The sequence below is a fragment of the Capra hircus genome (assembly GCF_001704415.2).
Source record: "Capra hircus breed San Clemente chromosome X unlocalized genomic scaffold, ASM170441v1, whole genome shotgun sequence".
NCBI classification, from domain to species: Eukaryota; Metazoa; Chordata; class Mammalia; order Artiodactyla; family Bovidae; genus Capra; species Capra hircus.
Window position 1 is genome coordinate 27,686,175 of NW_017189516.1, and position 14,588 is coordinate 27,700,762.

Below are 14,588 nucleotides of genomic sequence, written 5' to 3' on the forward strand. Positions count from 1 at the left end.
CCACTGGTGTTTGCTCCTGGGGCTGCCTTGGAGGACTTGGGTTTGCCCATGAGGGCCATATTTGGAGGTGGTGCAGCTGCTTGGGTTGCAGGGGTTCTGGCGGAACCAGGTACTCAGCGGGTGTTGGCAGCTAGGGCAGCAGGAAATATAGTGCTCTAGAAAGGTATGGCAACCAGTATTAGCCAATACACTCCAGTATTCTTGTCTGGAGAACCCCTTCTCTGACAGAGAAGTCTGGCAGGCCACAGCCTGCAGAGTTATACAGAGTTGGACCTGACCGAAGTGACCCTACACGCATAGATGCAAGACATTTTTTTGCCTGTGGTAGCTCTGGCCCAGTGAGAGTTAATCGTGAAGTTGGTACAGCTGCTTGGCTTGTGGGGACCCTAGCGGCACCAAGTGTGCAGGCACACAGACTGCCTCTGACAGAGGTGTTATGGCCCTATGAGTCTTTTTTCCAGTCTTTTGTAGCTGTTGATGAAAAGGCCTGTTTGGCCAGTCTTTCCCCATAGCTCTGCCCATTCAGGCACATAGAGGGCCCCCCCTGGCTGGGGTCCTACTCTGTAGATTGGCACATCAGGCACTTAAAGGGTCACCCTCGGTGGGGTCCTACTCTGCAGTTCACTGCATCAGGCATTTGATGGGCCAGCCTCTCTGTTGTTCAACTGCAGGTGCTGGCCTGGGTAGGGGGAGAGGCTATGGTGATAGCTCCACCCACTATGCATGACTTAGTAGTATGGCCTTGCTTCCATGTGTGCCTGGCTTTCCTCCACAGGCATTTCCCACCATGAACTCCTCCCTCACATCCCCTAGATTCATCTCTCTGCAGTCAACAGCAGCCCTTGCCCTGGGATTGTTCCACAATCCCTAAACTCCAGCTCCCAGCCACTGCCCCTTCCAGGAGACTTGTATTCCTGTCCTGGGTGTGTATGGCTGTGGCAAGGACTGTCTGATTCTCATTCCATTTAGGGTGCCACAGATCAGCTGTTTCACTCTCAGCCTTAAATGTTTCTCCTCTGACTCAGACAACTGCCCCAATTTGGGGATCAGACCCCTGCTTCAGTTCCCCCACCCGCTGAGGGCAGGTCCCTTTGTACTAACACTCCTGTTTGTCCCCAGTTCCTTCATTCTACCAAGTTTTGCATGGTTCTGTATATTCTTTTCCACTGGTCAGGTACTCTTGTCCACTCTCAGCTTCTATTCTGCATGCACTTCTGTGTCTGAAGGTGTATTTCTGATGTATCTGAGGAGAGAGATGTACTCCACCTCCACCTACTCCACCACCATCTTTTTCTCCCCCTTTCCCCCCTTTATGCACCATAAAATCAGGTCTCAAGAAGAAACAAACAAGTAAAAATAAGTTTGATGAAGGCTTATCCTGTCCATGTAGATGCATTTCATTTTAAATCCACCCTATATTTAGTCAAGAAAACCAGACCATAGGGCGGTCCTAAGATGGTGGAGGAATAGGACAGGGAGACCACTTTCTCCCCTACAAATTCATCAGAACATTTGAAAACTGAGTAACTTCCACAAAACAACTTCTGAATGCTGGCAGAGTACATCGGGCACCCAGAAAAGCAGCCCACTGTCTTCAAAAGGAGGTAGGAAAAAATATAAAAGATAAAAAGAGAGACAAAAGAGGTAGGGACGGAGATCGGTCCCAGGAAGGAAGTCTTAAAAAAGGGAGAAGTTTCCAAACACCAGGAAACACTCTCACTGCCAGGTCTGTGGCAAGCCTTGGAACCTCAGAGGGCAACATAACTGGGAGAAAAAATAAATAAATAATTAAAACCCATAGATTACATGCCCAGTGGTAACTCCCAGTGGAGAAGCAGCTCAGACGGCCACATCCACCACTAGCATGCGGGGGCTGGGCAAGGAGGCACAGGCTGCATTGCTTAGAGTAAGGACCCATGGGCAATCTGAGGAAACTAACTTGAGATAGCAAACCAGACTGTGGGATAGCTCTCCAGTGAAAAGCCCTAACCGAAGACACCTCCAGGCCAGCTCACAGAACAAAGGACTGAGCAAAGATAGCTGGCTGCGGACTGGTCCATCCCCCGCTGGAGACAGGCAGGCAAGGGCAGCCAGAGCCAGAAGGGCGCAATCACGGCCCAGAGAGGCATCCTATACCAAACTGCAAGCAAGCTTCGTTGCTAACCAAGACTTCTTGGGATTCTGGACGGTCGACATCCACACGAGAAGGTGTGCCGGTTGTACACCCAGAAAACTGAGCGGCAGGGACGGGGGAGGTTGATAAGTTGCAGCGACCACGCTCGCCAAACACCTGGTCACCCGAGCTGCTCGGACCTGGGAAGGGCACAAAACGCAGGCCCAACCAAGTCTGCGCCTTTGAGGAGTACCCGAGAACCTGAACCTGAGCAGCTTAGGCCTGGGAAGTGCATACAACCCAGGGCTGGCCTCAGATAGTTCCCAGCAGAGCAACTTAGAGCCTAAGCAGTGTAGACAGGGAAAGCACACACACTGTGAGCAGGAGTAAACCCAGTGAGGCTGAGACACTGTGAGCACTCCCCACACACACCAGTGATATTTGTTTGCAGTGTTCCTCCCTTCCCACAGCACGACTGAACAAGTGAGCCTAAGAAAGTGTCCACTACCATCCCCTTGTGTCAGGGTGGAAATTTGACACTGAAGAGACCAGCAAACAAAAGAAGCTAAAACAGAGGGAACCACCCTGGAAGTGACAGATGGAGAAGTCTTGAGGCTACTGTAAGAATAAGACTGAAAACCAGAGGCAGAAGGCTTAACTCCAAATCCTGAGAACATCAGAGAACTCCTGACTCCAGGGAACATTAATTGATAGGAGCTCATCAAACGCCTCCATACCTACACTGAAACCAAGCACCACCCAAGGGCCAACAAGTTCCAGAGCAAGACATACCACGCAAATTCTCCAGCAACACAGGAACATAGCCCTTTGCTTCAACATACAGGCTGCCCAAAGTCACACCAAACCCACTGACATCTCATAACTCATTACTGGACACTTCATTGCACTCCAGAGAAAAGAAATCCAGCTCCACCCACCATAACACCAACACAAGCTTCCCTAACCAGGAAACCTTGACAAGCCACCTGTCCAACCCCACTCACAGCAAGGAAACTCCACAATAAAGAGAACCCCACAAACTGCCAGAATACCAACAGGCCACACGAAACACAGCAATATAAACAAGAGGCAGAGAAATATCCAGAAGGTAAAGGAACAGGATAAATGCTCGGCAAACCAAACAAAAGAGGAAGAGATAGGGAATCTACCTGATAAAGAATTCCAAATAATGATAGTGATTATGATCCAAAATCTTGAAAACAAAATGGAGTTACAGATAAATAGCCTGGAGACAAGGATTGAGAAGATGCAAAAAAAGTTTAACAAGGGCCTAAGAAGTGAACTCGCTTAGTCGTGTCCGAATCTTTGCGACCCCGTGGACTGTAGCCTACCAGGCTCCTCCATCCATGGGATTTTCCAGGCAAGAATACTGGAGTGGGTTACCATTTCCTTCCCCAGGAGATCTTCCCAACCCAGAATTTGAACCTGGGTTTCCCACATTGTAGGCAGACGCTTTACCATCTGAGCCACCAGGGAAGTCTAACAAGGACCTAGAATAAATTAAAAAGAGTCAATATATGATGAATAATGCAATAAATGAGATCAAAAACACTCTGGAGGGAACAAACAGTAGAATAACGGAGGCAGAAGATAGGATAAGTGAGGTAGAAGATAGAATGGTAGAAATAAGTGAATCAGAGAGGAAAAAGGAAAACGAATTAAAAGAAATGAGGACAATCCCAGAGACCTCTGGGACAATGTTAAACACCCCAACATTCAAACCATAGCAATCCCAGAAGAAGAAGACAAAAAGAAAAAAAAAAGACCATGATAAAATACATGAGGAGATAATAGTTGAAAACTTTCCTAAAATGGGGAAGGAAATAGCCACCCAAGTCCAAGAAACGCAGAGTCCCAAACAGGATAAACCCAAGGCAAAACACCCCAAGACACATATTAATCAAATTAACAAAGATCAAACACAAAGAACAAATATTAAAAGCAGCAAGGAAAAAACAACAAATAACACACAAGGGGATACCCATAAGGATAACAGCTGTTCTTTCAATAGAAACTCTTAAGACCAGGAAGGAATGGCAGGACATACTTAAAGTGATGAAAGAAAATAACCTACAGCCCAGATTACTGTACCCAGCAAGGATCTCATTCAAGTATGAAGGAGAAATCAAAAGCTTTACAGACAAGCAAAAGCTGAGAGAATTCAGCACCACCAAACCAGCTCTTCAACAAATGCTAAAGGATCTTCTCTAGGCAGGAAACACAGAAAGGGTGTATAAACTCTAACCCAAAACAATAAAGTAAATAGCAATGGGATCATACTTATCAATAATTACCTTAAATGTAAATGGGTTGAATGCCCCAACCAAAAGACAAAGACTGGCTGAATGGATACAAAAACAAGACCCCTATATATGCTGTCTACAAGAGACCCACCTCAAAACAAGGGACACATACAGACTGAAAGTGAAGAGTGGAAAAAGATATTCCAAGCAAACAGAGACCAAAAGAAAGCAGGAGTAGCAATACTCATATCAGATAAATAGACTTTAAAACAAAAGCTGTGAAAAGAGAAAAAGAAGGACACTACATAATAATCAAAGGATCAATCCAAGAAGAAGATATAACAATTATAAATATATATGCCCCAACATAGGAGCACCACAATATGTAAGACAAATGCTAACAAGTATGAAAGGGGAAATTAACAATAACACAATAATAGTGGGAGATGCTGCCCACTCATACCTATGGATAGATCAACTAAACAGAAAATTAAAATTAACAAGGAAACACAAACTTTAAATGATACAACAGACCAGTTAGACCTAATTGATATCTATAGGACATTTCACCCCAAAACAATGAATTTCACCTTTTTCTCAAGCGCACATGGAACCTTCTCCAGGATAGATCACATCCTGGGCCATAAATCTAGCCTTGGTAAATTCAAAAAAATTGAATCATTCCAAGCATGTTTTTTGACCACAATGCAGTAAGATTAGATCTCAATTACAGGAGAAAAACTATTAATTCCAACATATGGAGGCTGAACAACACGCTGCTGAGTAACCAACAAATCACAGAAGAAATAAAAAAAGAAATCAAAATAAGCATAGAAGCAAATGAAAATGAAAACGAAAACACAACAACCCAAAACCTGTGGGACACTGTAAAAGCTGTGCTAAGGGGAAGGTTCATAGCAATACAGGCATACCTCAAGAAACAAGAAAAAAGTCAAATAAATAACCTAACTCTACACCTAAAGCAACTAGAAAAGGAAGAAATGAAGAACCCCAGGGTTAGTAGAAGGAAAGAAATCTTAAAAATTAGGGCAGAAATAAATGCAAAAGAAACAGAAGAGACCATAGCAAAAATCAACAAAGCCAAAAGCTGGTTCTTTGAAAGATAAATAAAATTGACAAACCATTAGCCAGACTCATCAAGAAACAAAGGGAGAAAAATCAAATCAATAAAATTAGAAATGAAAATGGAGAGATCACAACAGACAACACAGAAATACAAAGGATCATAAGAGACTACTATCAGCAACTATGTGCCAATAAAATGGACAACTTGGAAGAAATGGGCAAATTCTTAGAAAAGTACAACTTTCCAAAACTGAACCAGGAAGAAACAGAAAATCTTAAGAGACCCATCACAAGCACGGAAATTGAAACTGTAGTCAGAAATCTTCCAGCAAACAAAAGCCCAGGACCAGACGGCTTCACAGCTGAATTCTACCAAAAACTCAGAGAAGAGCTAACACCTATCCTACTCAAACTCTTCCAGAAAATTGCAGAGGAAGGTAAACCGCCAAACACATTCTATGAGGCCACCATCACCCTAATACCAAAACCTGACAAAGATGCCACAAAAAAGAAAACTACAAGCCAGTATCACTGATGAACATAGATACAAAAATCCTTAACAAAATTCTAGCAAACAGAATTCAACAACACATTTAAAAAATCATACATCATGACCAAGTGGGCTTTGGTCCCAGGGATGCAAGGATTCTTCAATATCTGCTAATCAATCAATGTAATACACCACATTAACAAATTGAAAAATAAAAACCATATGATTATCTCAATAGGTGCAGAGAAGGCCTTTGACAAAATTCAACATCCATTTATGATAAAAACTCTCCAGAAAGCAGGAATAGAAGGAACATACCTCAACATAATAAAAGCTATATTTGACAAACCCACAGCAAACATTATCCTCAATGGTGAAAAATTGAAAGCATTTCCCCTAAAGTCAGGAACAAGACAAGGGTGCCCACTCTCACCACTTTAGTTTTGGAAGTTTTGGCCACAGCAATCAGAGCAGAAACAGAAATAAAAGGAATCCAGATTGGAAAAGAAGTGAAACTCTCCCTGTTTGCAGATGACATGATCCTCTACATAGAAAACCCTAAAGACTACACCAGAAAATTACTAGAGCTAATCAATGAATATAGTAAAGTTGCAGGATATAAAATCAACACACAAAAATCCCTTGCATTCCTATACACTAATACTGAGAAAATAGAAAAAGAAATTAAGGAAAGAATTCCATTCATGATTGCAACGAAAAGAATAAAATACTTAGGAATATATCTACCTAAAGAAACAAACGACCTATATATAGAAAACTATAAAACACTGAAGAAAGAAATCAAAGAGGACACTAACAGATGGAGAAATATACCGTGTTCATGGATTGGAAAAATCCATATAGTGAAAATGAGTATACTACCCAAAGCAATCTATAGATTCAATGCAATCCCTATCAAGCTACCAATGGTATTTTTCACAGAGTTAGAACAAATAATTTCACAATTTGTATGGAAATACAAAAAACCTCGAATAGCCAAAGCAAGCTTGACAAAGAAGAATGGAACTGGAGGAAGCAACCTGCCTGACTTCAGGCTCTACTACAAAGCCACAGTCATCAAGACAGTATGGTACTGGCACAAAGACAGAAATATAGACCAATGGAACAAAATAGAAAGCCCAGAGATAAATCCACACACCAACGGACACCTTATCTTTGACAAAGGAGGCAAGAATATACAATGGAGCAAAGACAATCTCTTTAACAAGTGGTGCTGGGAAAACTGGTCAACCACTTGTAAAAGAATGAAACTAGAACACTTTCTAGCACCATACACAAAAATAAACTCAAAATGGATTAAAGATCTAAATGTAAGACCAGAAACTATAAAACTCCTAGAGGAGAACATAGGCAAAACATTCTCCAACATACATCACAGCAGGATCCTCTATGACCCACCTCACAGAATACTGGAAATAAAAGCAAAAATAAACAAATGGGACATAATTAAAATTAAAAGCTTCTGCACAACAAAGGAAACTATAAGCAAGGTGGAAAGACAGCCTTCAGAATGGGAGAAAATAATAGCAAACCAAGCAAGTGACAAAGAATTAATCTCAAAAATATACAAGCAACTTCTGTAGCTCAATTCCAGAAAAATAAATGACCCAATGAAAAAATGGGCAAAGAAATAAACATTTCTCCAAAGAAGACATACAGATGGCTAACAAACACATGAAAAGATGCTCAACATCAGTCATTATCAGAGAAATGCAAATCAAAACCACAATGAGGTACCATTTCACACCAGTCAGAATGGCTGCGATCCAAAAGTCTCCAAGCAATTAATGCTGGAGAGGATGTGGAGAAAAGGGAACCCTCTTACAGTGTTGGTGGGAATGCAAACTAGTACAGCCACTATGGAGAACAGTGTGGAGATTCCTTTAAAAACTGTAATTAGAACTGCCATATGACCCAGCAATCCCACTGCTGGGCATACACACCAAGGAAACCAGAATTGAAAGAGACACGTGTACCCCAATGTTCATCACAGCACTGTTTACAATAGCCAGGACATGGAAGCAACCTAGATGTCCATCAGCAGACGAATGGATAAGCAAGCTGTGGTACATATACACAATGGAGTATTACTCCGCCATTAAAAAGAATACATTTGAATCAGTTCTAATGAGGTGGATGAAACTGGAGCCTATTATACAGAGTGAAGTCAGCCAGAAAGAAAAACACCAATAAAGTATAATGCATATATATCAAATTTAGAAAAATGGTAATGATAACCCTGTGTGTGAGACAGCAAAAGAGACACAGATGTATAGAACAGTGTTTTGGACTCTGTGGGAGAGGGTGAAGGTGGGATGATTTGGGAGAATGGCATTGAAACATGTATATTATCATATGTGAAATGAATCATCAGTCCAGGTTCAAAGCATGATACAGGGTGCTCGGGGCTGGTGCACTGGGATGACCCAGAGGGATGGTATAGGGAGGGAGGTGGGAAGGGCGTTCAGGATGCGGAACACATGTACATCCATGGCGGATTCATGTCAATATATGGCAAAACCAATACAATATTGTAAAGTAATTGGCCTCCAATTAAAATAAATTTATATTAAAAAAATAAATCCCATCAGACCAAAAAAAATTGAAGCATAAATTTATGATTTTTTATCATATAAAAATTTCTATAAATTATCTTTCTCTAGTTTGTATTTTTATTTAGTTATTGAATTTACCTTTATTGACCATCTCTTATGTTCAGCTAAATGAGATTCTTATTTGTATAACTTGGATTTTCTAAAATAAGATATGCCTATTTGAACACAGTATCCATAGGAACATAAATCTATCAAAAAAGAAATGAGGAAAAAATGAGAATTTGGTGTGAGGTTATAACTTGGGCATTGATGCTTAGATGGACATCTCCATCTTCGCAATCCCAAATAAAATGACTGCAAAATTTTTAAATATGGAGAAGTCACACTTCATCGTAGCCAAAAGGCTGACAAGCAGTGGAGAGTCCATAATAGTTTTGGAGGCCAGGGAGAAGTTCCATCTTCATGCTGCAAATGGTGAAGAATTTCCACTGGATACAGTGCAGGTGAAGTCATTTTGAAGAATTATACCAAAACCAGTGTGAAATTTCACTTCCTAAGGAAGTGACAAGAATGGAGTTGTGGAGTTCTGACAATCTGTAGGGACTTCCACTGGGCTTACTTTCATAGCTATTGATGGATTAAGAGTGTTACTAGGAGGCCCACTGAGTAATAGTCACACTGCAGGGAAAAAGCAATCCCTACATTAGGGCGTTGCTCTGATGTGGCAGGCAATGAACATGGACTGGCTATACACACTCTGTTCCCAGAGTGGAAGTCGGGTCAATTTATAAAATGCTTGCATGGAAAAACCTGAAGTTTTTACTGCAAGGACTCTCCATGGCCCCTGCTTCTTTTAATAGGCTGTGTATGAATTTCTATCAACCAGCTTCCCACTGACAGGAGGAATCAGAACATTGGAACTGGCAGTGAAGGAAGGAAAGAAGACCTGCCCACCCTAGATTTAGAAAAACATCAGTCTGGATACACTGCTCTTTATTCAAGAATGAACAAAGAAACCCAACAGAAGGTTTCTGAAAAGGCTCTGTAACATAAATGGAGAAGAACATAGTATTTAAGGGGCAGAGGAAGAGAAATATTTATTTTAAAAAGATATTTTCCATAAGAAAATGAATATTTTTGATAATTTGCTTTGTGCTTCCTATTAAGTGGAAAGAAGTATATGAAACAAAGTGGTTAAAGCAAACTGAAGTGAAGGTTAGAAGGAAAAAAGAGAACAAGAGAATACATTTAAAATATTGCTGAATGAGCCCATAGGTGAAAAGGCAAAAGGAGTTCACTAAAGGAGGAAGAAATGTGAGGAAACTAAAAAGTACTATATATAGTAAAAAAAAAAAAAAAAAAAAAAAAAGGAAAGAAAGAAAGAAAAGAAACTGGAGAAAATGATATGGAAGAGGCAAACTTGAGAAATTCTCCCAGAATGCAGAGGGAAAGGTCAGATATGAGAGCAGTGAGATAGGTAATGAAAGGTTGCGCAAAAGGTGGAGCTCCTATAATATAGACTGCTGCTGCTGCTGCTAAGTCACTTCAGTCATGTCCAACTCTGTGACCCCACAGATGGCAGCCCACCAGGATCCCCTGTCCCTGGGATTCTCTAGGCAAGAACACTGGAGTGGGTTGCCATTTCCTTCCCCAATGCATGAAAGTGAAAAGTGAAAGTGAAGTCGCTCATTTGTGCCCAACTCTTAGCGACTCCATGGACAGCAGCCCACCAGGCTCCTCTGTCTATGGGATTTTCCAGGCAAGAGTACTGGGGTGGGGTGCCCGTGCCTTCTCCAATAATATAGACAGTTGCTCCTAAAGAATTAAAGGCTAGATTAAAAGCAATCAAATCAATTAAGCATACTATAAGAAAATAATAAAACCAACTTTCTCAGCTATAAAAAGTCACAGATCTATAGACTGAATGCTTAGTGTGTACCAGAGAAAATAATAAAAGAGAGACCAATAAGCAGATATAGTCTGGTATTTTTTTATGTTAATTTCAAGGGCAAAGCAAAGAAATTACCTGACATCCTGAGAGAAAAAGTAGTTTAACCCTCCAAATAAAGAGAAGTTGACATCAGAATGCTATGCAAATTAAATACCAGGAGACAGTGAAGCATTGTCTCTAACTTTTAGAGGAAAATGTATGTGACCCAAAAGTTCTAGACTCAGCCAAGGTACTATTAATGAAAGCAGCAGAAAGATTTTCTCAGATATATGATTTCTCATAAACATGCCACCCACAGTCTTTTCCTGAGAAAGTTGCTTGAACTCCAGCCAATCATAAAGCAAATTAAATGGTTCAACCTTGGGGGAAGTCATAAAATAAAAGGGTTAATGGTAAGCAATGGAAACAAACGTATGAGTAAATTACAAAATATAAATAAAGTTGAAAACAGATTGTAAATATTTTAAATGTTTATTGAAAGATAAAAAGCACAATAAACAGTAAAATGACAAATGCAAGATAGGGATATAAAAAGAAAAAAATACATTATTTTTGTCCATTCAAGGGCATTGTTCCAATAGATGTTAATTTTTGGAATTAACACTTGAACTGACAATTCTTTACAAATTAAAAACAATGAATAGAACTGAAATCTCTCGGACCTGTAAATATTCTTTAACTCTGCTTAATCAACATACACATGAACATTGTATATAGATTGGTGGTGGGATTTTATGGCATATAAATCTTCAGTGAGTACAGGCATGAAAACATTTGCATTTAAAAAAATATATATATAATTTGACATAATAAGGAAAATACAATTTTTTAGAAAGTATATATAATTTGACATAGAATCACAATTATGTTAAGAAAAGACATTAATAAAACAGTGGGTTTGGGGTAGTGGAAATATCCTATACTTCTTTCTGTTCCTATTTTCACATTTGTGTAATGCATATGTATTAATTTTTAGTGGAAAAATAAACATCATTAAAATAAAAATCCTATCGCTATAGCAGAGTTATAATTAAAGCAAATCTGTGGTGTTTAATACTTTGTCTTTCCCCCCCAAATTAAACTTAAGGCATTAGAAAAAAGTACCAAAAAAACAGATACCCAAGAACTGAAGGAAAAAACAAAACTTAAAAGCAGCATTTTATAAATCAGTAAGCAGAAAAGATCTGAACAAGAGATCAAAGAGCTGAGTCTTAAAAACATACAACAGAATTAACACACTTCTAGTTTGCTGCTCAGGGAAGCAAACCATAATACACAAAATAATGCATTTAAATCACAAATTCAGAGGAAGTAAAATGCACTGCTTATGCTAATTATGATGCAAAATGAATTTTATAGTAAATACTAATTAGTAAAGCTGACTCAAGGAGTACAATGCTGGAACTGGCCAAAACTATGGAAATGTTAGGGGAAACCTCTAGAGAGCTACTTCAGTTGTTAAACTGTTTCCTAGTAGTAGGATTCTGAACTTTTTTTCCCTGTATGTGCTCTTTAGTAGTCTCAAAAATTCCATAATAAGCAGGTACTCATTTTGATGTCAGATATGAATAAAGACCAGCTGAAGAAACAGAATCCTCCCATCTCCCAAGACAAAGTGGGCAATTTGTTCCTTTTGAGCTTTAAAGATAGAAATAACTGCCTTTCTGAAAAGTTAAGTGAAGTGAAATATTGATGTGCAGTGTGGAAAGACTGCCAAGGTTCAGAGAGCCCAGCCCATTAATGGGCATGAGAGACCTGGTGACTCTGGACTGACTGATGGCCCAGGGACCACTTATGACAAATTGAAATTCTAGATCCCTGGCTACCTTCATGGCTCTCTGAACTTCCAGAACAGGACAGTAGACAAACCAAGTGCCATACAAACATGAATGCTAAATAATCAATCTCTGCAATTCAATGAACTATCTATGACTTTAATGAAAACGACTTACAAACTGCTCAAATTTTGCACATCTGGATCATGATGTTTGTTTTTGTTTTGTGGGATTTTTTGTTTTTTTTTTCCTTGTTTTTCATTATTTTTTTGTTTGTTTCTTGTTTTTTTTTTTTCCTTTTAATTTTTGACTAGTAACATTAACAGATAAAGTGTTCGTTACTGCTTTCATGAAATAAGTAAAAGAAAGATTGTGATTTTTGACTTCTGCCACTCTGGATATACTACACTATATAAAAAAGACTATTGCTCACTTCCATTCCTAAAGAAATAATGGCAAGGCTCTCACATGTTAGAAACACTGCAGAGTATAGTCTATGCATTTGTCATCAAAAATGTAGAGGGAGATGAGCAGGTTAAGAAAAGTATTTTCTCCATGTAAAAAGGAGATTTTTTTTTTTTTTGGAACAGAACTTTAATATGTGTATATCCTATTTGTCTTACTGATTTTGTGCTTACAAATGCAAACATTCATTTACACTTGTTTTTAAAGTGCCCACTTGGTAATGTCACTTTGCTAGGATCAGATTGATGACACTGTGTTCTCCACAGATCTTATGTTGTGAGAAAGGTAAATGAAAGAGGATGTTAGAATGTCATGAGTAGAGATTTGTACAAAGTGTGATAAGGGCATCACAACAGCAAGAGTGTGACTAAGGCTGTGTTTCCCAAGCTTGTGTTTCTGAAGAACTTGAGCTCACTGAATTGTGCTGTGCATGCATGTGTGCTCAGTTGTGTCTGACTCTTTGCAACCCCATGGACTGTAGCCCACCAGGCTCCTCTGTCCATGGGATTTTCCAGGCATGAATACTGCAGTGGGTTGCCATTTCGGGATAGGCTACCCACGCCAGTATTCTTGCCTGGAGAATCCCCATGGTCAGAAGAGCCTGGTGGGCTACAGTCCATGGGGTCACAAAGACACAACTGGCAACTAAACTAAGCACAGCACAACTTTAAGAAACATCTTTTTGGGTATTTGTGGCTCATGTTGGTATATCACAGAACATGTGAGATTAAAAAGAAATCTGAGAAACTTTGTACAACTCACTGTTTACCAAATATGTGTGTCCATGAAACCCTCTTTCCTAAAATTGTTTATCAAAAGCTCAGGGCTCCAGTGGGTTGAGGGACACACTGTGAACAATGTCTATCTAAAGCATACATTAAATGAAAAAAAGAAAAACCTTCCTAACTCAAAACACTGGCTTAATTTTTGAATGTTTTCTGTCTTGCATAATATAATTAAATTGCACCTTTAACATTGCATCAACTTCTTTTGTTCTAAGGAAAGCGAAGCACTTTAGCTACAGCTTTCTTTTTCTCAAATGACTAGATTCCCAGCAAAGAAATCTATGCTATACTCAGTATTATTCATAGGAAATATGAACTGTCAAGTCCCTGGTAGGGCTTGATCTTTTTTATTTATTCCTTTTATTATCGATGACATCTACTGGCAGAGTATACGTGGCCTTTCAACCTTGCCTTGCCTTGCCTTGTAAATTAAACAGGAGTGCTAGACTAGGATGGCTTAATTTTCTATTCTCTTACTAGTATCTGCCCCTTTGCTCAGATATTATCATTTACTGCCAGTTGTTAATAAAGTCAGTTATTCATTCACATTATTCCAAGAAATCTTTGCTGAGTGCCTGCTCTATTCCAGGCACTTTTCTAACATCAGGTGTATGTACAGTGTGAAGGAGAATCACAAGCATGTAAACTTACAACCTAGTGGGGAAGATAACCAATGAACACATTATATAACAATACAATCTTAAACAAGGCTAAGTGCTAGGATGAAATAAAAATAGTAAACCAAGGATTTTTTTCCTCTCAGGTGAGGTGAACACTTACAAATTGGTGGTCAGGGAAGGCTTCTCTGTGGAGGAGACTTCTGAACTGAGAACCAGATGGTGAAGAGCCAGCTGAATTTTCTGGATCCTCATAAACAGGCACAAAGGAAACTAGAGAAGTCTGGAGTATGCTAGGCCTCTTTTCATTGATTTAGTTTTCAAAAGTGATTTTCCATTTTAAAAATGGAATTTCTATCCAGTAATGGGACTCCTAGACTTAAGTATGTGCTTTGGCTGGCAAAATTAAATTTCCTAATTCAAATGTTTTCCCTAAAATGTGGGTTCATTTTAATTTCTCAAGGAG